The following is a 24,954-nucleotide window of genomic DNA, read 5'->3' as shown; positions in this document are numbered from 1 at the left end:
TAAAATATAGTAACTTAACCTACCCACCCCTCAACTCACTGCTATCCATGTGCATGTCCAGCAGTCGCTTAAATGTCCCCAGTGACTCTGCTTCCACCACCACAGCTGGCAACGCATTCCATGCATTCACAATTCTCTGCATAAAGAACCTACCTCTGACGTCTCCTTTATACCTTCCTCCTAATATCTTCAAGCTATGACTTCTCGTCCCAGTCAATCTTGCCCTGGGGAAAGGTCTCTGGCTATAGACTCTATCTGTTCCTCTCATTATTTTGTACACTTCGATCAGGTCTCCTCTCTTCCTCCTTCTCTCCAGAGAGAAAAGTCTGAGCTTATTCAACCTTTCTTCATAAGACAAGCCATCCAGTCCAGGCAGCATCCTGGTAAACCTTCTTTGCACCCTCTCCCGAGCCTCTGTATCTTTCCTAAAGTAGGGCGACCAGAACTGGACACAATATTCCAAGTGTGGTCTCACCAGGGACTTGTAGAGCTGTAGCAAAACCTCGCGGCTCTTAAACTTGATCCCCCTGTTAATGAAAGCCAAAATACCTTATGCTTTCTGAACAACCCCATCCACTTGGGTGGCAACTTTGAGGGATCTATGTACTTGCACACCCAGATCCCTCTGTTCCTCCACACTGCCAAGAATCCTGTCTTTAATCCTATATTCAGCAGTCAAGATTGACCTTCCAAAATGCATCACTTCGCATTTATCCAGGTTGAACTCCATCTGCCATTTCTCAGCCCAGCTCTACATCCTGTCTATGTCACGCTGCATCCTGCAGTGGCCCTCTATACTATCAACGACCCCTCCAACCTTTGTGTCATCTCAAATTTACTAACCCATCCCTCAACGTCCTCATAGTCTGCTACTTTTCGGGTCTGGGGTTGGGGAAGGGGAGTTGACTGTGGTGCTTCAACACATAGGCCCACATTGTGGCCAGGTCAGGATTATTGGGAAGCCATTTGAAAATGGTGAAACAGTCTAGATCCCCAGTTTTCTAACCCATTTCCAAAAGTATTTGGAACTCACCCAACCATTTGTAATGAGCACAGCTATCGCAACATCACTACAACTGCAAAAGCTGGAATTGGTATCCTCACAATTTCAAGCAATTTGCCCATTAGTCAATGGAGATAATAGTGTCTTAGAGCTTTTGTGCAGAAAGGAGGAGATTCTTTCACATTCAGTACCTCCCAGTACGAAAGATGACAAGGAAGGTTTACCAACACTTTTTAAATATATTTTTGACTTTGTTATAGCAGTTTCTCCAATGAATAAAGTACTGTAATTCATGTCATCATTTACACAATTTTGGTGGAAGTAACGGTTGATTTAACTTTGCAGGACATTATGGTGTAATCTAGTGCGTTAAAAACACATCTATTTTACAAACTAGCATCTAATGAGCTGTGAAAATGTTTCATGTTTGTTTCAGAATATTGTGGACTCCTCAGAAGATTTTCACAAGTGGTCATAAACTCTGTGAGTGTAAGATTTCTTTAGGGACTTTCAAAACACACACCAGCATTTGGCTGAATTTCCACCTCCTTTGGGAAGTGAAAATCTGGCAGTTTGTGTAACATGGATAAATGTGTTTTTTTTTCAGTATTAATAGGTTTTCTTCTTAATTTTACCCTGATCTTTTATGATAACTGAGCCCAAAACATTCAAGAACAGCTGATTTCAACAGTGGGCTGGTTTCATATTTTTATTGCTATTTTAGATAAGGTATTAAAGGATTAGCTGTCTTTGATCTAGTTAGTGAAATAAATGATTGTTTTTACAACATGTTCACCACTTTGAAGGAATTTAGTGCTTTCGGAATTGTTTTGAAGTGTGTTTTATCAGTGTGGTGCGTTTATTTATTTTAAGCAAACATCAATTTCAAAAAGAGCCTGATCTCTGTCCCTAATGGATATAGGGTGAGTGGCTACAGAGAGTTCTTGATGGGAAGGGGTGGAGGATGGTATGTAGAGGCATGAGGGTATGGAGTTGGGTTTGAAGGTGCATGCAGGCTTTGGGGGTATGAGGAGTCATGGAGGAAGCATGAGGAGACAGGGATGAGAGAGTTGAGGGACTGACATTCCTCTTCAAAACTGGGTCAATGTCCTAATAAAGGAGATTGGCCATTCTGTTCGATCAGCCTCGCCATCTGCCTACCTCCATTCCTGACCTTCGGCATATCTCCAGTGGGGTGTGAGACTGACTCCACTTTATCCCTCATCTCCCCGGAACTGGTGGAGATGGCTTTGTTTTAGATTAGATTAGATTCTCTCCAGTGTGGAAACAGGCCCTTTGGCCCAACAAGTCCACACTGCCCCTCTGAAGAGAAACCCACCCAGACCCATTCCCCTACCCTATATTTACCCCTGACTAATGCACCTAGCACTGTGGGCAATTTAGCATGGTCAGTTCACCTGACCTACACATCTTTTGGATTGTGGGTGGAAACCGGAGTATCCGGAGGAAACCCACGCAGACACAGGAAACTTTGCAGCTCGAATTTCCTGCCTCCTCCCTGAAAATCTATTCAATGCAGAACATTCTGCACACCATATATTGTTCATCCTTCAGAGTTCGGTGTGTGATGCTGTGCCTATCACCTCCATACTTTATGCAGTCCTCATGCTCCAAGCTCTTTATTGAGCTGCATAGTTTACAGGTCCGGCAGCAGCTCAATTATAAAACTTTCGCTCTTATTATCGTTTCGTTGCCTCACCACTTCCTATCTCTGTATCATCCTTCGGCCCTTCAACACCACTACTGAGATCTCTCTGCACTCATCCAATTCTTTCCCCTTGCACAACGCTTAACGTTATTCAATCAAGACCTTCAGTTGCTTAGGTCCCAAACACCAGAATTCACTCCTTGTGGCTGTTTAAGAGTCACAGTTCCACTCCTCTTTGTTCCCCTAGCTTTAGGGTAAGGGGTAACAGATTTAAGATAGTGATCACAAGATCCCTATAGTGTGGGAGCAGGCCATTCGGTCCATTGAGTCTACACCAACCCATCCCAGTAACCCTGCATTTCCCAGGGCTAACCCACACATTCCTGGACACTATGGGCAATTTAGCACAGCCACCAAAGCCGCACCTCTTTGGACTTCGGAAGGAAACCGGAGGCACATGGAGGAAACCCACGCAGACTCGGGGAGAATGTGCAAATTCCTCACAGTTACCCAAGGATGGAATGGAACCCAGGTCCATACTACCGTGAGGCAGCAGTACTAACTACTGAGCCACTGTGTGCTTCCTAGTAAGGTGGAATTATTTCTCTCAAAGGGTCATGAATCTGTGGAATTCACCACTCCAGAATGCAGTGGATGTCAGGTTATTGAGTACATTTAAGGAGGAGATGGATTTTTAATTAGTAACAGTTTGAAGGGTTATAGAGAGTGGGCAGGAAAATGGGGTTGAATAACCGAGATTAGATCAACATGAATGATTGTGTTGATTGGCTAAGCAGGCTCGAGGAGCTGAATGGCCTTCTCCTGCTCCCAGCTCTTATGTTAGAATCGTAGATCATTTTCTTATGTTCCTGTTCTTTCCCTCTTGTCCTGTGACAGGATTAATGACAGCAAAGTTGACAAATCTGAATTTTTGTGAACAAGATTAACGTGTTGAGATGTTGTTCATATCTGTTATGTCATTGAAAGCTGCTCAATCAATAGAGGACTGGCCAGCAACAGTCTCGACACAAAAATTATTTTTAAAAATAACACTAAGCAGGGAGTGAGATCATTCTGATGTCTGAACAAGTTGCTGAAATCTAGTTTTACAGAGCTGAGGTATCATTAATAGTCAGATAGACACAAATACAGGATGACTCATCATCAATTCTAACTGCTAAATCAGCTCCATCATACTGTTAGTGTTTATACGAGAAAGCGAGGACTGCAGATGCTGGAGATCAGAGCTGAAAATGTGTTGCTGGAAAAGCTCAGCAGGTCAGGCAGCATCCAAGAAGCAGGAGAATCGACATTTCGGGCATGAGCCCTTCAGGAAATCCTGTTAGTGTTTATAGCCTGACATCTTTCTTGGTCAGAGCATTCAGTACAGGAGTTGGAAGGTCATGTTGCAGCTACACAGGACATTGGTTAGGCCACTTTTGGAATATTGTGTGCAATTCTGGTCTCCCTCCTATAAGAATGATGATGATGTGAAACTTGAAAGGATTCAGAAAAGATTCACAAGGATGCTGCCAGGGTTGCAGGGTTTGAGCTATAGGGGAAGCCTGAATAGGATGGAGCTATTTTCCATGGAGCATCAAAGGCTGAGGGGAGACCTTACAGAGGTTTATAAAATCATGAGGGGCATGGTTAGGGCAAATAGACAAAGTCTTTTTCCTGGGTTGGGGGAGTCCAGAACTAAAGGGCATAGCCTTAGGATGAGAGGGGAAAGATATAAAAGGGACCTAAGGAGCAACCTTTTCACACAGAGGCAATAGAATGCGCTGAATAGAATGTGTGAATAGAATGAGCTGCTAGAGGAAGTGGTGGAGGCTGGTACAAGTACAGCATTTCAAAGGCATCTGGGATGGGTATATGAATAAGAAGGCTTTAGAGAGATAAGGGCCACGTACAGGCAAATGGGACTAGAATAGTTTAAGATATCTGGTCAGCAGGGATGAGTTGGACTGAAGGGTCTGTTTCTGTGCTGTACATCTCTATGACTCTATCTCATTGTGTCCCTCTTACTATGTCATCGGGAAGCTTCATTGATCTTTACAAACATGGATTCCCATGATAGCACGGTCAGGGTTGTTGTACAGTCACACAACAGTTTCTGAGATTACGGGTGTCACTGGTAAGAAGACCAATGTTCATTGTCCCTTGCTAATTGCTCTTGAGATGGCAGCAGTGAGCTGCCATCTTAAAGATAACTGAGTGGCTTGCAAGGTCCGTTTCAGAGGATAGTGAAGAGTTAATCATGTTGCTGTGGCCTGGACTCCCATACAGGCCAGATCTGGCCAGAACAGCAGATTCCCTTCACCAAAGTGATATGAGTGATCCAGATCAAATTTTATCATAATTATGACAGTTTTATGGGCACTATTATTGGGAATGAAGATTCAAGACTTATTTAATCAATTGGATCATATTTCCCCTAATGTGGGTCCCCGTTTTGAAGACTGAGTCTTAGATTCATACTACACAGTAACAGACCCTTTTGTCCAACCAGTCCATGCCCAATTAAACTAATCCCACCTGCCCCATTCCAGGTCCATATCCCTTCCTATTTGTGTACTTTCCAAATGTCTTTTAAACATTGTGATTGCATCCACATCCATCACTTCCTCAGGAAGGTCATTCCACATTTGAACCACCCTCTGTGCAAAAGATTTACCACTCCTGTCTTTTGTGCATCTCTCTCCTCTCACTTTCAATATGTGCTGCCGAGACTTGAAATCCTCCACTGGAGGGAAAGCACACCTTCCATTGACCCTATCTATACCCCTCATGATTTTATAAACTTCTGTAAGGTCACCTCTCAACCTTCTATGTTGAAACTTTATTGCTGGAACAGCACAGCAGGTCAGGCAGCATCCAGGGAACAGGAGATTCGACGTTTCGGGCACAGGCCCTTCTTCAGGCCCTTCTCAACCTTCTATGCTCCAGTAAAAACAGTCCAAGCCTGTCACTGAATATAGTCAAGAAAGAGACAAATAATTTTAAAATTCAAATGCTGCAGTGGCTGAGGTTACCGTGAAAGACTGTTCTTCTCAACTTGTCTGAGTTAAAGCACAGCATATCAGAGAGTCATAGAGGTGTACAGCATGGAAACAGACCCTTCAGTCCAACTCGTCCATGCCAACCAAATATCCTAAATTAATCTAGTCCCATTGACCAGCACTTGGTTCATTTCCCTCTAAACCCTCCCTATTTGTATACCCATCCAGATGCCTTTTTAAATGTTGCAATTGTACCAGCCTCCACCACTTCCTCTGGCAGCTCATTCAATACACGTATCATCTTCTGCATGAAAAGGTTGCTCCTTAGGTCCCTTTTATATCTTTCCCCTCTCACCTTAAACCTATGCCCTCTAGTTCTGGACTCCGCCAGTCCTAGGAAAAGACTTGTCTATTTACTCTATCCATGCCCCTCATGCTTTTATAAACCTCTATAGGGTTATCCCTCAGCCTCTGATGCTCCAGGGAAAATAGCCCCAGCCTATTCAGCCTCTCACTATAGCTCAAATCCTCCAACCCTGGCAACATCCTTGTAAATCTTTTCTGAACCCTTTCAAGTTTCACAACATCCTTCTGAAAGGAAGGAGACCAGAATTGCACATAATATCCCAAAAATGGCCTAACCAATGTTCTGTACAGCCACAATATGACCTCCCAAATCCAATACTCAATGCTCCGACAATAAAGGAAAACATACTAAATACCTTCTTCACTATTCTATCTATATGCAGCTCTACTTTCAAGGAACTATTAACATGAATTCCAAGGTCTCTTTGTTCAGCAACACTCCCCAGGACCTTACCATTAAGTGTTTAACTGGACTACACCTCCTCCCACCTTGCCTCCTGTAAAAATGCTATCCCTTATTCCCAATTCCTTTGCCTCCGCCGCATCTGCTCCCAGGAGAACCAGGTCTACCGCACCAGACGGCCTCCTTCTTCAAAGACTGCAATTTCCCCTCCCACGTGGTCAATGACACCCTCCAGCGCATCTCGTCAACTTCCCAAACCTCTGCCCTCGAAATCCACCCCTCCAACCGCAATAAGGACAGAACCCCCGGTCCTCACCTTCCACCCCTCCAATCTCTGTATACATTACATCAGCTTCCACCATTTCCACCACCTACAAATAACCCTACCACCAGAGATATATCTTTCTCTGCTTTCCGTAAAAAACATTCTCTCCATGACTCCCTTGACAGGTCCACAAACCCCCACTAACCCACCCTCCCCTCCCGACATCTTCCCCTGCCATCAAAGGAATTGCAAACATTGCAAGCACTTCCACACATGTCATTTAGTGTATCTATTGCTCCAGATGCAGTCTCATCTACATTGGCGAGACAGGACACCGATTTGCAGAGCACCTCAGAGAACATCCCTGGGACACCCACACCAATCAACCCCATCATCCCGTGTCTGAAAACTTCGACTCCCCCTCTCATGCCACCCAAGGACATGCAGGTCCTGGGCCTCCTCCATCGCTACATCCTAACTATCCGACACCTGGAGGAAGAATGCCTCATCTTCTGCCTTGGGGCCCTCCAACCCCATGGCATCAATGTGGACTTCACCAGTTTCCTCATTTCCCTTCTTCCTACCTTATGCCATTTCCAACCTTCCAACTCAGCAGTGCCCTCATGACCTGTCCTACCTGTCCAGAATCCTTCCCACCTATCCGCTCCATCCTTCTTTCTGACCTATCCCTGTCATCCCCCCACCTTCATCTACCTATCGCGCTCTCAGCTACCTTGCCCCCAGCCCCACAGCCCCTCATGTTTATCTCTCCACACCCTCAGTTCACAAGCCTCATCCTGACGAAAGATTCTTGCCTGAAATGTCAATTCTCCTGTGACTCGGATGCTGCCTGACTAACTATGCTTTTCCAACACCACACACTCGACATTAAGTGCGTAAGTCCTGCCTTGATTTGTCTTTCCAAAGTGTTGTTTCTCTCCAATGAGAGAGTAGCCTCCTGGTCCAGTAGGACAATGGCAACTTAATCTTTTACATCCTCTGGTGGACCTGGGTCTCTTGAACGCCTGATCGTTGGACCATATCGCTGATTAAGCAAGTTTAAACACAGGAAAATTCCACAACAGCAAATAGCCATCTGATCTGCAAAAGTGGATTACATCTGAAAAAGACACATTTTGTCAAAAGTTTTTAATTTGCACACATTAGGCATATTTTACAAGCGTAGCAATCCATGGAGAACACCACCATTTAGACTGAATTGGAAGAAAGGGCTGATTTGTGGATCCAATCATTTCTCACTGTACATTACACAAAATCATAAACTGGCATATAGAAGTAAAGTTAATTTAAAAAGGATGCCTTCCCTTGTGGATACCTTTCTCCCAGATCCAAATGTAATTATGCTTTAAAAAGAGCCAGTTTAACCAGGCTTTCTTGTAAGATATCTCAAAAGTTTGAGCAACAGTTAAAGTTAGCTCTTTCACACTGCAACTATGCAACAGAAATCCAAGTGGTCTTCACCACCAGCTAGGTACTGCCACGGAACCAAAAAGACATTATGTCTATCACATGAATAAATATTGTGGTATATGAATTTTAGTGCTGGTGTGATGCCAAGTGTTTAGGCCGTATCTCCTGAAGACTGGAAGATTGCTTCAAATGGCATATCCTTTTGGCTGTTTACAACAAGAAAAGCACCAACTGTGTCTAATCTTGCTTGTAAATGTCACACCACAGTATCCAGAATTAGATATGAGTCTTCAATTGGATAACACAACCTCAATGTGTTGAAAATTACATTGACAACCAATATGGGGTTTTTAGTCTGGTATATAGTATGGTAGACTTCCCAAAGCTATATATATATGAATATATAGGGTCTGTTCTTTGTAGACAGAATGAACAAATTTACACATAATGCCTGCTTCAACACAACAAAATAGGTGACAGTTATTCTCTGCTTCATTTCTCAGGTCAATATCTCATTTAAAATTTAAACAAAGCTTGACAGTTAACTGTCAATTGTCATTAACTGGCCCATTCACCATAGCAACGTCTTTAACAATCAGACCCCACTTGCCAACAAATCAATAATGTCCCCAGTATAACTGCTGTTTCCTCTTTAATTTTGGTGTCTCTTGCAAATTGTCCTGATGAACACGAGATGAAAACCTTTGACAAGATGGGTCTTTTAAATCAAAAGTAAGTCCAATGAGGGATATTTTTGCTTGTGTTATTTGAGAGAAAAAGTTGCCCTGGACACCAGAATGAGACCCAGATTTTTAAATGGTGCCCATTGATCTTCATTATAAATATGAGCAGGCTCAAAAGGTGAATTGTCCCTCCAAATGGGGAGGGTGGTTGGAAAAACTATGTGAATGAGCACACACAAAATGTCATTACAATCAAGACAATGGGCCAAGTGCTGCAAAATGGGATTAGAAATGTTGGGTTGTTTTTGACCAGCATAGATTTGATGGACCAAAGGGCCTTTTTCTGTGCTGTTAGATCCCTATAACTCTTCATGTTAAAGAAGAGCAGGAGAGTTCTCTCTGGTGTCTGGGCTAATATCTTTCTGTCAGCAAACATCACCAAACAGACGGTCAAATTAGAAACTTCAGGATGGGAAAGGAACAATTGAAAGAAAGGCAGAAACATGTTTTGAAATAAACTGTAATTTGTTGACTGGCCATGTGATGGCAACTGTGAACCAAGTCTGGAAGTGAACACAGATCTTTTGGTTCAAGGATAATTGTTTTGATGACTCAATGTTTCACAGCTGGCCCTTTCATACCCTGATTGTTATGGGTTTTCTTTATTCTGGTATTAATGTCATTTCTCATAATTTGGCCTTTCTAGTGTTTATTTATTACTTAACAAATGCAAGTTATAGAATCAGACAGTACAGGAGAGGCCCTTCAGCCCATCAAATTCCTAATGCTAAGTAGGTGAGCTCTTCATTTGCTGAGTTTGAGGTGATTAGACTGTCATTTTCTTTGAAGGGGACACTCCTGGGTAAAGTGCAGTTTATGCCATTCCATAAGTGCCTTGGGTTTGTAGTGGGGCCCCAATGGTGCAAGTTGGGTTATGCAGGTATCCTGGTCCTGAACCTCACCATTGGTAGTTCAAATCCTCCCATTCAACAAACACAGTTTATCACAAGAAAGTTGTTGGTAACTTCCTACATTTTTATTCTTTGGTCCAAAGGGCATTTGCTGATGAACCTTGCTCATTTATGGTAAGTTTTTTAAAATTCATTCACAGCATGAGGGCATCATTGGCTAGGCCAGCATTTGTTGTCCATCCTTATTTGCCCAGAGGAATCAACTACAATGCTGTGGGCTTGGAGTCACATGTCGGCCAGACCAGGTAAGGATAAGATGGCAGTTTCCTTCCCTAGAGGGTGTCTGTGAACCAGAGGAATAATCAACAATGGTCATCAGTAGATTCTTAATTCCAGATTTATTTTATTGAATTCAAATTCGAATCCCCAGAGTCTCTGGGTTAATAGTCTTGTGACAATATCACTAAGCCAATGCCTTCCAAAGTAGACCAGTTCAAATTATCATTGCTGTGTGTAAGGGCTGCTGTCTCATTAAAGAGATGGCTGGCGGCAATTTTAATCTGAGGGTCACCACACCTAAGGTGAGGGGAATAAGGACAGTCCTTCACAGGAACCTCAGATGATTGCAGGAATTGAACCCACACTGTTTGTATCTCTCTACATTGCAAACCAACCATCCAGACAACTGAGCTAAACAGCTTCCCTGTAGGATGTGAACCCAGGACCTCAGAAAATTAACTGTATCTCTGGATTAACATCCAGCGACAATTTCTCTAGGCTGCTGTGACCCTATGACTAGAGAGTAAATGGAGCAGATGATCCTGGACTGGGTCAGTGAGGTGCAGTGTAGTTTCTTTCAAACAACTTGTGGGATTTCATCAGTCCATGCATGTTGAACTATGATGAATACAAAGACTTGCATTTCTGTTACCTCTTTCATGACACCTCAGAACGAGTTGCAACCATCAAATTACTTTGGAAATATAGTCACTGTTGCAATTCAACAAGAAATGTATGCACAGCAAGCTTCAACAAACAGCAGTGTGCTAATGATCAGGTACTCTGGGTGAGTGGGATACAGCAGGGCGAGGGAAATCAGTTGTGTAGAGGGCAGCTGAGGAGACAGAGGGTGGTCTATTGTGAATGTCATTTGGGTTAGTAATCCAGCTACTCAGGTTAATATTCTGGGATCATGGATTCAAATGCCACCAGGCATTCAATAATATGAGGAAAAAGTTTACTCACTCAGTGAATGGTTATGATCTGGAATGCGCTGTCTGCAAGTGTAGGTGAGACAGATTCAAGAGGACTTTGGGCAACTATTTGGGTAAAAATAGTAGACAAGAGTATGGGGGGAAAATAAGAGACCGGCACTCGGTCATGATGCTTGTATGAAGAGCTAGTGTGGACACCAGCATTCTCCTTCACTGTAACAATTCTGTGAATAAAGACGAAAGACTCAGATACCCTAGTAAATTGGGCGGCACGGTGGCACAGTGGTTAGCACTGCTGCCTCACAGCGCCAGAGACCCGGGTTCAATTCCCGACTCAGGCAAAGTTGTGTGAAGTTTGCACGTTCTCCCCGTGTCTGCGTGGGTTTCCTCCGGGTGCTCCGGTTTCCTCCCACAGTCCAAAGATGTGCAGGTCAGGTGAATTGGCCATGCTAAATTGCCCATAGTGTTAGATAAGGGGTAAATGTAGGGGTTTGGGTGGGTTGCGCTTCGGCGGGCGGTGTGGACTTGTTGGGCCGAAGGGCCTGTTTCCACACTGTAAGTAATCTAATCTAAATCGATCCCAGTTGTTCTTTGTGGGATTTTGCAGTGTTTAGCTGCTACCTTTTCTGACATGTCAACAGGACATTGCACCATATTAAAGCAATCCCTAAACTGACACAAACCCAGTTAAATTGGAAAGAACCCAGGAGCCCAGTGGGCACTAGGACCCAGAAGAATTGAAAACCTCAGAAGGGTGTGCCTGGAATGTACCCGTGCTCTGATTGTCTTGCCACCAGATTCGGAGTCAAGCCTGAAGGATCAGTTGATCACTAGTGCTGGTGCGCTCATTGCCTACATAGTGCCTTTTGAATCCCCCACAGACATCTTGAATGTAAGTATATCTCTTGGACTGTTACTACACTGTTGTGTTGTTTTCTGCTTTCTGAACCTTATGTCATGGATATCTAGGTTTCATTGTGTTTGCTACATTCAGAAAAGTAACATAGAAAATTCCATCCTAGGTGGATGCTTTCGGTGCAGTAAGATACAGCACAACCAGCAAAGAGCATGTCTGGAAGGATTCATAGAATTATGGAGACTATTCAGCCCATTGTGTTGATACTGCTGTTTAGACAGAGCTGACCAATTAATCCCATTTCCCAGCTTTCTCTCTATAGCCCTGTGAAATAGTTTCCTTTTGAAGTGTGCATCCAATTCCTTTTTGAAAACAGTATTGCCCTTGGCAAACTGAAACAAAATATTTGCGTAGTTTGATTATATACTTTGTTGTTTTGGTTTGATTTACTCGAGACTGCAAGGTTTATCAAGTTAAAGGTAAATTCACCATAGTCCCACTCCCTCATTAGAACAAGACTGATGGTGCTTTAATCAGCGAGTCACCATGCCTCGGGCAAGGAGAGAAGTTAAGAAGGAGAGTCCTTCATGGTAATCTCAGCCAGTGCAGGAATTGAACCCACACTGTCAGAGTTAGTCAGTGTTGACCTCTTTTGGGTACATAAGCTTGACAACAGCAGACAATATCACCAGGAGTCTGATACAGCACAGTCAAGACTGGGGGGAATATGATGGCATAAGGGTAATACAGACACCCAGCCGAATGCTTTGGAGACACAGAGTCATACAGCATGGAAAAAGACCCTTTGGTCCAACTCGTCCATGCTGACCAGCTATCCTAAATTAATCTAGCCCCATTTGACAGCATTTGGCCTATATCCCTCTCAACCCTTGCTATTCAAGTACACAGTCGAAAAGTGTGGTGCTGGAAAAGCACAGCTGGTCAGGCAGCATCCGAGGAGCAGGAGAGTCGACGTTGAGCATAAGCTCTTCATCATTCTTCCTGAAGGGCTTATGCTGAAACGCCGACTCTCCTGCTCCTCGGATGCTGCCTGACTGGCTGTGCTTTTCCAGCACCACACTTTTCGATTCGATCTCCATCATCTGCAATCCTCACTTTCTTCTATTCAATTACTCATCCAGATAGCTTTTGAATATCGTAACTGTACCAGCTTCCATCACTTCCTCTGGTAGCTCATTCTATACACGTACCACACTCTGCATAAAAAGGTTGTCCCTTTGGCCCTTTTATCTTTCCCCTCTCACATTAAACCTGTGCCCTCTATGTTTGAACTCCCCTACCCTGGGGAAAAGACCTTGGCTATTCACCTTATCCATGCCTCTCATGATTCTATAAACCTCTATAAGGTCACTCCTCAGCCTCTGACGCTCCAGGGAAAATAGCCCCAGCCTATTCGGCCTCTCCCTGTAGCTCAAATCCTCCAACCCCTAATATATCCTTGTAAATCTTTACTGCACCCTTTCAAGTTTAACAATATCCTTCCTATAGCAGGGAGTCCACAATAGAACATGGTATTCCAAAAGTGGCCTCACCAATATCCTGTACAGCTGCAGCATGACATCAAAACTCTTATTATCAATGCACTGACCAATAAAGGTTCATATCCCACCACAGCAGCTAATGGAACTAAATTCAAAGAACAAATTTGCAATTGCAAGATGAGTCATCGCTAATGGTACCCATTAAATTCTCATTGAGTACTGTTAAGACTCAACAGCTTTATTAATGTCTTTTATGTAAGAAAACCTGCAGTTCTTATTCAGTATCTCCATGTGACTCCACTCCATAGCAAAGTGGATGACTCTTAACTTCCCCTGAAATGGCCTTAACAAGCCACTTAGATCAAGGCTAATAAGGGATGCCAATAAATAACAGGAGGTAAAGTAATCATCATCCTGCTCGCTCATTAGCAGATGACTGATTATTGTTTAACCAGAGGATCACCACACTTTAGGCGACGGAGGAGGTTAAGAAAGTGACCACATCCAGTGCAGGAATTGAACCACACTGTTGGCATCACTCTGTATTATAAACCAGCCATCCAGCCAACTGAACTAACCAATAGCCTTACCTTGCCAACTACGCTGACCATTCTATTGATGCCCACTTCCCATGAAATACTTTTAAAAAATGAATCTACTTACTTATAAAATAAATCTTCCCAAATTCACATGATCTACACAACAGGTTATAAAAGAAGGAATCCCAGGATTGCCAAAACTCAGAGATTAGACTGAATTAATGGTCAAGGGAAGTTCAATGCCACCTCTCCAAAGGATATGAATGTGTTGTCACTTCCTAAACATGTGTGTCGGTTATAGTCTGAAAGACTTAACACTGAGGAGTGCCACAAGTACTATCTGATGTTATATAGACTGAGGATCTTGAAACAGTGAGATGTCACATAAGATCATCCTGTAACAATGTCCATCAGATCAATGTAACTTTAATTAGTTTATATCACACAATAAGCTATATCTTGTTAACTACAAGCCACTCTTCTAGTTAGACCAGGAAATGGATTTCCTTTACTGTACTAGACCAAGCGGCCTCTGTTCTTGAAGAGAATGGTGACAGAAATGGTCATACAGCACAGTGAGCTGACCCAGTTCATTCAACATTGTGGAATTTAGAAGGTTTGAGCTACAGGGAGAGGCTGAATTGGCTGGGGCTTTCTCCCCCTGGAGCATCAGAGGCCGAAGGGTGACCTTATAGAGGTTTATAAAATCATAAGGGGCTTGGATAGGGTGAACAGCCAAGTTCTTTTCCTGACGGTAGAGGAGTCCAACACAAGGGCGCACAGGGTTAGGGTGAGAGGGGAAAGATATAAGAGGGACCTAAGGGGCAACATTTCCATTGTGAGGCTAGTACCTGTATGGAACGAGCTGCCAGAGGAAGTGGTGGAGGTTGGTTCAATCATAGCATTTAAAAGACATCTGGATGGGTATATGAATAGGAATGGTTCAGCAATTTATAGACCAAATGCTGGCAAGGGGTCTGCTTCCATGCTTCACCTCTGCTGGTTGTTCCCTGTTTCAATCTCTTCATTCCCATTTCTGCTTTTGCCACCATAGTGAACCAAATCCATATCAAAGGCAGAAATGTATCTGACTGTGTCCATGATGAACTACCTCTCAGTAGCTTTATTTGCTGCTGTCCAGCCTGGACTGCTGACTACACCATCATCTGAGAATACCTCTATTCCATTATCTTAATCAGAGGGAATGTTTAGAATCCATAGAATTTCTACACTGTAGAAGCAGGCCATTTGACCCATTGAGTCTACACCAACCCTCTGAAGAGCATCCCACCCAGACCCACCCCTCTATCCCTGCGTTGCCCCTGGCTAATCCACCAAGTGCACATCCTGGACACTATGGGCTATTTAGCATGACCAATCCACCTAATCTGCATATCTTCGAACTGTTGAAGGAGACTGGAGCACCTGAAGGAAACCCATGCAACATGAGGAGAATGCTCAGAAGCCACACAGACAGTTGCCCAAGGGTGGAATTGAACCCAGGTCCCTAGTGCTGTGAGACAACAGTGTTAACCACTGAGCCATTTAGCTTTGCTCTCTCTGCCCCCTCCCTTCTTTAATGGCCTCCTTGAAATGCTCCTTTGTTTTACAATTTATTCACAGGCCAGCATTTATTGCCCATCCTTAATTGCCCAGAAGGGAGCTCAGGGACTCCAGACACATAATCCACGTTGTTATGTGTCTGGAGTCATATGTAAGCCAGACTAGGGGTAAGCAGTTTCCTTCCCTAAAGGATATTAATGAACCAGATGGGCTTTTCCGACAATTGACAACGGATTTGTGGTTATTGTTAGATGACTCTTTATTCCAGATATTTTTATTGAATTCAAATTGCACCATCTGCCTTGGCGTGATTCAAACCCAGGTCCTCAGAATATTATCTGGGTGTCTGAATTAACAGTCCTGTGATAATATCACGAAGCCATCACCTCCCGCATCAAAGGTTTTGGCCATGCATTCCTTATGTCTTCTTTGGCTTGGTTTCCATTTTGATTTAATGACAACTTTGCCAAAAATATTTCGCTGCTAAATGCACAATATAGATTGTGAGTAAAGTCCCTCAGTGATTTCTCCTGCCTTCTCAAGTTGCTTGGTATTATAACCAGCACAACAGCTTGAAGGATTGATACCATCGTTAACCTAGGATCAGTTGTCCAGTGTACACCATAAACAGTTCAACAGAGCTGTAAATTTGATTCAGTCCTTGAAATCACACCCATCTATCCATTATTCTGCTAGTTAAGCATTAAACCATAGTAAGTACTTAACGACTTCTAAAGAAAATTCCCTCTTCAGGCAAGTCTTGAGTCTTACATATCAGGTCAGAGGCAGTCAGCTCCTGATAAGAGTGAAACTCTCTTTTGTAATGAAAATGCAACTGCCAACTAATCCATAGAACTCAAATGATTTGTAGGCGTTAAATCAGTTTTTCTTCTAAGCAATTCTCGCATTGATGCGGCACTCCTAGTTGTAGCTATGTAGCACTGCATGCAACGATAATTAACCCCGTCTCCTTTGTGGACGGTGTTACAGAAAGTACATCGCATCACTCACCAGCTTACAGAGCAGCAGGTAAGGAGTTTTTAAGAGTCAGTTGCTTTTGTTGGGACAAGCAGCTGATTTCTCTCTCCTCTCTCCCACTTGTAGATGGCTGTTTGTGCAATGGGAATGTTGTTCCTGTTTACACTGACACAAGCAGCATTATATCCAATTGCTTTTCATTCTAACAAGCATGTTTCCTTGCCTTATTTTGAAAGGTAGCTGCTCAATGTGGACACAAACCTTGGAAGGATTGTAAACGTAGGCGACGGTTCGGATCTCCAGAAGGGTGTAGACAAGTTGGTAGAGTGGGCAGATAGCTTCCACTCAGAGAACTGTGAGGTGATACATTTTGTTAGAAAGAACATTAAAAGACAACATAAAACAGTGGGTATAATTCTTAAGGAGACGAAGGAGCAGAGGAACCGGTGTGCAAACATGCACAGATCATTGAGAGTGGCAGAACAGGTACAGCAAGACCAATAGTAAAGCGTACAGTATCCTTCGCATTATTAATAGAGGCATAGAGTACAAAAGCATGGAGGTGTATAAGACCCTTGTTAGACCTCAGCTCGAGTATTATGTACAGTTGTGGGCATTATGTTGTAGGAAGCGAATATTGGTATTGGGGAAAGTGCAGGAGCAGTTTACAAAAACGGTTTCAGGAATGAGAAACCTCAGTCATAGGGATAGATTGAAGACGTTTTGGGACTGTTTTTCTTGGAGAGAAGAAGGTTGAGAGGAGCTTTGATGAGGGTTTTCAAAATCCTGAGCCTCCCCCACTCACCCATTGTACTCTATGCTACTTTCTCCCCAACCACCCTCCTCTCATTTATCTCTCCACCCTTCAGGCACTCTGCCTGTATTCCAGATGAAGGGCTTTTGCCCGAAAAGTCGATTTTATTGCTCCTCGGATGCTGCCTGAACTGCTGTGCTTTTCCAGCACCACTCTAATCTAGAAAGAAAGTGAATCAGAAGAAGCTGTTCCTGTGTCTAAAAGGCATAAAAACAAGAGGGGCATAGATTATCTGCAAAAGCAGCAAGGGTAAAGCAAAGAAAATCCTTCTTCACTCAGCAAGTCATTAGGGAAAGGAATACACAGCCTGGAAATGTGAAGGAGGCAGGTTCAACTGAGCCATTCAAGAAGGGCACTGGATGATTATTTGGATAAAAATGATTTGCAAGGGGTTTTGGGATAAAGCAGCAGGTGTTCTGAAGAACGGTCATTGAACCCGAAACATTAACTCTGCTTTCCCTCCATAAATGCTGCCAGACCTGCTGAGCTTTTCCAGCAATTTCTGCTTTTGTTTCTGATTTACAGCATCCGCAGTTCTTTGATTTATTTTTGGACAAGGATGAAAAGTTGGGAGCATTCTTCTCTCAATATACATAACTGGGAAGCAGAGAAAGGGAAGAGGAGATAAAGTAAATGAGGTCTGGTCTGGATTACCACTGTAAGTTCATATAGCTTGATAGAAGACCAATTAGTCCATCATGTCTGGGCTCTCTCATTGACAAGGGTTTCTCAAATTAGTCTGTTCCCATTATCAAGGGGAGGTGATGCCCAGGTGTATTGTCACTGGACTGTTAACCCAGAGACCTAGATAATGTTCTGGGGAAGCCAGTTTAAAACCTGCCACAGCAGATGGTAGAAACTAAATTCAATAAATATCTGGAATTAAGGTCGAAACGATTGGCGCTGGAAAAGCACAGCAAGTCAGGCAGCACCCGAGGAGCAGGAGAATCGACATTTTGGGCATAAAACCTTCAATAGAAATGTGGTGGGTGAAGTGGGCTGAGAGATAAATGGGAGGGTGGGGGTGAGGCAGCTGGGAAAGCGATAGACAAATGCAGGTGGGGGTGATGGTGATAGGTCGGAGGGGAAGGTACAGTGAATAAGTGGGAAGGAAAATGGACAGATAGGACAGTTCAAAAGCGCGGTGTAGAGTTGGAGGGTGGGGTCTGGGATGAGGTGGGGGAAGGGAGATGAGGAAACTAGTGAAGTTGATGTTGATGCCATGTGGTTTTCAGGTCCCAAGGTGGAAGATGAGGCGTTCTTCCTTCAGGTGTTATGTGGCTTGGATTTGGTGGTGGAGGAGGCCTAGGACTTGCATGTCCTTGGTGGAGTGGGAAGGGGAGTTGAAGTGGTCAACCACAGGGCAGTGGGGTTGGTTCGTGTGTGTGTCCTGGAGATATTCTCTGAAATGTTCTGCAAGCTGGCATCCTGACTCCCCAACGTAGAGGAGACCACATCGAGAGCAATGGACACAGTAGATGAGGTGTTTGGATGTGCAGGAAAATCTCAGATGGTGTCGAAGGATCGTTTGAGGCCTTGGATGGAGGTGAAAGGGGGAGGTGTGGGTGCAGGTTTTACATCTCTTGTGGTGGCAAGGGAAGGTGACAGGAGTGGAGGGTGGATTGGTAGGGGGCATGGACCAACAAGGGAGTCGCGGAAGGAATAATCTCAGCGGAATGCCGATAGGGGTGGGGAGGGGAAATATATCTCTGATGGTGGGGTCTGATTGTAGATGGCAGTAATGACAGAGGATAATGCACTGTATCTGGAGATTAATGGGGTGGAGGGTGAGGACCAGGGGGGTTCTATCTTTGTTGTGGTTGGAGTGGGAGGAGATGCGCTGACGGGCATTGTTGATCATTTGGGAGAGGAAATTGCAGTCCTCAACTAGAAGGCCATCTGGGATGTCCTGGAGTGGAATTGCTCCTCCTGGGAGTAGATACAGTAGAGACAGAGGAATTGGGAATAAGGGATGGCGCTGGAGTGGGGAGAGACAGGACGCCAACTAATAGAGTGTTTGAGTGAACATCTCTGAGACACATGCACTAAGCAACTCCACCGCCCTGTGGCTAACCACTTCAGCTCCCCCTCCCATTCCGCCAAGGATATTCAAGTCCTAGGCCTCCTCAACCACCAAATCCAGCCACCTGACGCCTGAAGAAAGAATGCCTCATCTTCGGCCTTGGACCCTACAACTGCATGGGATCAATGTGGATTTCACCAGTTTCCTCATCTCCCCTCATACCACCGCATCCCAAACCGAACCCTCCAACTCTGCACCACCCTCTTGAACTGTCCTACCTGTCCATCTTCCTTCCCACCTATCCACTCCACCCTCTCCTCCAACCTATCACCATCAATCCCCCACCTGCATCTACCTATCACCTTCCCAGTTTCCTCACCTGCCACCCCACCTCCAGCCTCATATATATCTCTCAGCACCCATGCCCTCCCCCAACATTCCTGATGAAGGGCTTATGTTCAATTCTCCTGCTCTTCAGATGCTGCTTGACATGTTGTGCTTTTCCAGCGCCACACTTTTCAACTCTGATCTCCAGCATCTGCAGTCCTCACTTTCTCATAATCTGGGATTAATGGTCGAACGATGGCCAAGAATTAACGGTTAGGATAAACTCATCTGGTTCACTACTGTCCTTTATGGAAGAAAACTGCCATCCTTACCTGGTCTCACCTACATGTGACTCCAGACCCACAACAATGTGGTTGACTCTTTACTACCTTCTGGATGGGAAATAAATGCTGACCTAGGCAGGAACATCCTCATCCAATGATTGCATTTAAAAAAAAACTAATTCTTTCCACATGTGCCATTGCAAAATATTTGTTTGAAAGTATATTAAATGATGCTTAGTTGAGGTATTACCAGAACTAGCCTTGTATTAAGTGTAACTGCAGATGACATTGTTTGAACATAGTTTTGTTGCCAAAAAGCCTTAGACGTCATTGAGCAGTGTGTTAATAAACCTGACTGAGGAATGTCAATCTCACCACTTTGGTGACAACATGCCTTCGAGAGATTTGTTTTAAATTCCAGATTGCATTGATATAAATGTCATTATGGCTGTACGCTTTCTTCTCATGTTGTTTACAGGAGAACTGATTGTCACTGTGACCTATCGAACCATTTTATATATGGAAGCCTCCTTTGAGTTTGACTCGTTCCTTACACAATGACCACTCAAAGACATGGTCTGATAATCTACACCTGAGATTTTACAGAACAACGAGTGCTGATAGCACTTGGCCACTCCTATCATTGCTTGAGCAATTACAAAATTCACCCATTAGCTTCCTTGGTCTCCATGAATTTCAGGTTCAAAGCGTCCCTTAATCATGCTGAGAGATGGCTGCATTGTTTGGAATGGGATGAGAAATCAGGGGGTATATGTCCCGATTTAGGTAGTGTGTGTGTGTGTGTGTATATAGACAATTATCTTCATCACATGTGCTCAATCTGGGCTCTGAATCAGAGCACAGAACAGTACAGCACAGGCCCTTTGGCTCATGATGTTGTGCTGAACATGACACCAAGTTAAACTATTCCCTTCTGCCTCCCCTTGGTCTATATCCCTCTATTCTTTGCTTAATCATGAGTTATTTAAAAGTCCCTTAAACACCCCTGTCATATCTGCCTCCACCACCACCCCTGGCAGCACATTCCAAACTCCTACTACTCTCTGTATAAAAAAACCTGCCCCTCACATCTCCTTTGAACTTACCCCCTCTCACCTTAAATGCATGCCCCCTAGTATTAGACTTTTCAACTCTGGAGTCACGAGGTTCCAGGGAATTAAGCATTGACATGTCAATTCACTGTTAAGGGATTCAATCAATAAGCACATCGACCTGGACCCAATATACCGACCACTGCAACGGACAGCTGGAACTGACAACCGGAAGCAGCAGATTCAAACCGCTACAAATGGCGGAGGAAAGATCACAGAAGCGCTTCACAGGAGGCTCCCAAGCACTGAGGATGTCACCTAGACAGGGGACGAAACGTCTGCAACACAAATTCCCAGCTCGGCGAACAGAACCACAACAGTGCTGCATTGTGGGAGGTGCAGAATCATAGAATTGTTATAGTGCAGAAGGAGACCATCCCCCCAGTGTCCCTGCAGTGGTTCTAATAACTAGTTCCAATCTTCTGCCTTTTCCCCATTTCCTTGTAGATCATTTCTATCTAATGGCTTCTTGAATGCCTCAGATACCTGAAGAAGAAGCAGCTCTCCAAAAGCTTGTACCTTCAAATAAACCTGTTGGACTATAAGCCTGGTGATGTGTGATTTCTGACTTTGTCCATATTGCCAGGCAGTGCATTCCACACTCTTGCGACTTGCTGAGTGAAAAGCTTTTCTTCATATCACCCTTACCTCATTGGCATGTCACTTTAAATCAATACCCTCTCATTCTTTTTCTTTTACAAGCAGGAACATCTTCTGTTTATCAACTCTATCCAATTCCCTCACAATTTTGAGAACCTCTAACAAATCTCCTCTCAGCCCTCTTTTCTCCAAGAAGAACAGTCTCAGATTCCTTAGGCTAGATACGATACTAACATTTAAGAGACACTTAGACAACCACATGAATAGGCAGGAAGTAGAGGAATATGGATCATGTGCAGGCAGATGGGATTAGTTTAGAATGGCTTCATGGTCAGTATAGACATGGTGGGCCGAAGGGCCTGTATTTGGGCTGTGCTGTTCTATTTCTCTGTGCAGACCTTTTTTAAACCACAGGTCAGATCAAATAATTGTTCTTATCTTTTGTCAAGTCCATTGCTTATCAGGACTGCAGGAAAAATAGACCCCACTTCTTACAAGTCTTCATTTGCAAAAGCAATTTTTCTTTATTGATGTACAGAAAACTTGAGTGATTAGTATTTGCAGGGATCCAGTACAAATTTCTTCCCTGCATTTTCACCTTTAATTATTTTACCCTATCCCTCACTGGTTAGGTACTTTCATTGCAAACCATATTCTGTTACCATTTGTCTGAGCAACATGTTCCTAGCACTTTATCAGTACCTCTACTGAGGCGGTATGGGCTGAGGTTAGAGACAGGAAAGGAGATATCACCCTGTTGGGAGTTTTCTATAGGCCTCCAAATAGTTCCAGAGATGTAAGGAAAGGATTTCAAAGGTAATTCTGGATAGGAGTGAGAGTAACACGGTGGTTGTTATGGGGGACTTCAACTTTTCAAATATTGACTGGAAATGCTATAGGTTGAGTACTTTAGATGGGTCAATTTTTGTCCAATGTGTGCAGGAGGATTTCCTGACACAATGTGTAGACAGGCCAACAAGAGACAAGGTCACATTGAATTTGGTACTGGGTAATGAACTGGCCAGGTGTTAGACATGCAGGTAGGTGAGCACTTTGGTGATAGTGACTACAATTCGATTATGTTTACTTTAGCAATGGAAAGGAATAGGCACATACCACAGGCAAACGTTATAGCTGGGGGAAATGCAATTATGATGCAATTTGGCAAGATTTAGGATGCATAGGATGGGGAAGGAAACAGCAGGGGATGGGCACAATTGAAATGTGGAGCTTATGCAAGGAGCAGCTACTGCGTGACTTTGATAAGTACGTACCCGGTCAGGCAGGGAGGAAGTTGTCGAACGAGGGAGCCATGGTTTACTAAAGAAGGTGAGTCTCTTGTCAAGAGGCAGGAGGCGACTTATGTAAAGATGAGAAGTGAAGGGCACTTGAGTGTTACAGGTTAGCCAGGAAAGACTTAAAGAGAGAGCTAAGAAAAGCCAGGAGGGGAAATTAGAAGTCTTTGTCAGGTAGGATCAAGAAAAACCCCAAAGCTTTCTACAGGTTTGTCAGGAATAAAAGAATGACTAGAGTAAGATTAGGGCCAATCAAGGACAGTAGTGGGAAGTTGTATGTGGAGTGCGAGGAGATAGGAGAGGTGCTAAATGAATATTTTTCATCCGTGTTCACTCAGGAAAAAGACAATGTTGTCACAGAAAATACTGAGATACAGGCTACTAAACTAGACGGGATTGAGGTTCATAAGGAAGAGGTGTTAGCAATTCTGGAAAGTGTGAAAATAGATAAATTCTCTGGGCTGGATGTGATTTATCCTAGGATTCTCTGGGAAGCCAGGGAGGAATTTGCAGAGCCTTTGGCTTTGATCTTTATGTCATCATTGTCTACAGGAATAGTGCCAGAAGAATGAAGGATAGCAAATGATGTCCCCTTGTTCCAGAAGGGGTGTAGAGCCATCCAGGTTGATGGGGTTGTTAAGAAGAGGTAGGGTGTGTTAATTTTTATTGATAGAGGGATTGAATTTCGGAGCCATGAGGTCATGTTGCAGCTGTCCAAAACTTTGTTGCGGCCGCATTTCAAGTATTGCATACAGTTCTGGTCACCGCATTGTAGGAAGGATGTGAAAACATTGGAAAGGATGTAGAGGCGATTTACTAGGTTGTTGCCTGGTATGGAGGGAAAGTCTGATGAGGAAAGGCTGAGGGACTTGAGGTTGTTTTCATTAGAGAAAAGAAGGTTAAGAGGCGACTTAATAGAGACACACAAGATGATCAAAGGATGAGATAGGGTGGACAGTCAGAGCCCTTTTCCTCAGATGGTGATAGCTAGCTTAAGGGGGCATAGCTTTAAATTGTGGGGTGATAGATATAGGACAGATGGCAGAGGTAGTTTCTTTACTCAAAGAGTAGTAAGAACATGGAAAGCCCTGCCTTCAGCAGTAGTGGACTCACCAACTTTAAGGGCATTTAAATGGTCATTAGATATGCATGTGGATGATAATGGAATAGTGTAGGTTAGGTGAGTTTTAGATTGGTTTCATAGGTTGGCACAACATCAAGGACTAAAGAGCCTGTACTGTGCTGTGGTGTTCTATGTTCTGTGTTGTGGAAGTTTACCAGGTAGTTTAGCAAGTTTATTCAGCAAGTAACTCAAACACACAGTGCAGGAATGTTTAATCCAGTCTGTGGTGAGTTAACTGGTCTCAGCCAGAATTCTGAGCGGGATCCTCCAATGATTATCAGAACCCTGGGATTAACAGAGGAAGGTGGGATGGTGGAGAGGAATTAGACATAACCTGGATTCCCTTTAGCTATTGATTCCTGTTGGATGTGAACCATGTTCAGATCCTGAGAGCAGGCTCGGGCTCTGCTCAGTCAGTTACATTCTGGCACTTAACATCTTTGATTTGATTTATTATTATCACATGTACAAAGGTACAGTGAAAAGTTTTGTTCTGCATGCAGTACAGACATACCATGCAAAGTGCATTAGGGCAATAGAACTTAGTGAACAATACAATGTTACAGCTGCAGAGAAGGTGTGAAATGAATGAGATCAATTTTCAAATTTAAAATTGGACAGGTCCATTCAAAAGGAGAAAGTGAGGTCTGCAGATGCTGGAGATCAGAGCTGAAAATGTGTTGCTGGATTCCTGAAGAAGGGCTTGTGCCCGAAACGTCGATTCTCCTGTTCCCTGGATGCTGCCTGACCTGCTGCACTTTTCCAGCAACACATTTTCAGGTCCATTCAAAAGTCTAACAATAGAAAGGGGAGAATTTGTTCTTGAATGTGTTGGTATATGTGTTTAAGCGTTTGTATCTTCTGCCCGATGGAAGAGGTTGGAAGAGATTATAACCGGGGTGGGAGGGGTCTTTGATGATGTTGGTTGCCTTCACGAGGCAGTAGAAGTGTGGGTGGAGTCAATGGATAGAAGGTTGGCTTGTGTGAAGGA

The 24,954-nt window shown here is 43.7% G+C and overlaps 1 protein-coding gene across 1 annotated transcript in view; it reads left to right on the top strand.

Annotated features, from left to right (window-relative positions):
• Window positions 1-11,807: 11,807 nt before the first annotated feature.
• The window catches only part of mindy4b (MINDY family member 4B), a 98,311-nt gene continuing 85,164 nt past the window's right edge, over window positions 11,808-24,954 (top strand). The window contains exon 1 of the mRNA XM_043702744.2: window positions 11,808-11,839. The gene's annotated coding sequence lies outside the window, so the exon portion shown is untranslated. The remainder of the gene's footprint in view (window positions 11,840-24,954) is intronic.

This window comes from Chiloscyllium plagiosum, unplaced genomic scaffold, assembly GCF_037043375.1.
Source record: "Chiloscyllium plagiosum isolate Xiang-an unplaced genomic scaffold, Cpla_swu_hap1 HiC_scaffold_13, whole genome shotgun sequence".
Lineage (NCBI taxonomy): Eukaryota > Metazoa > Chordata > Chondrichthyes > Orectolobiformes > Hemiscylliidae > Chiloscyllium > Chiloscyllium plagiosum.
This window is presented reverse-complemented; position numbering and strand designations above follow the sequence as displayed.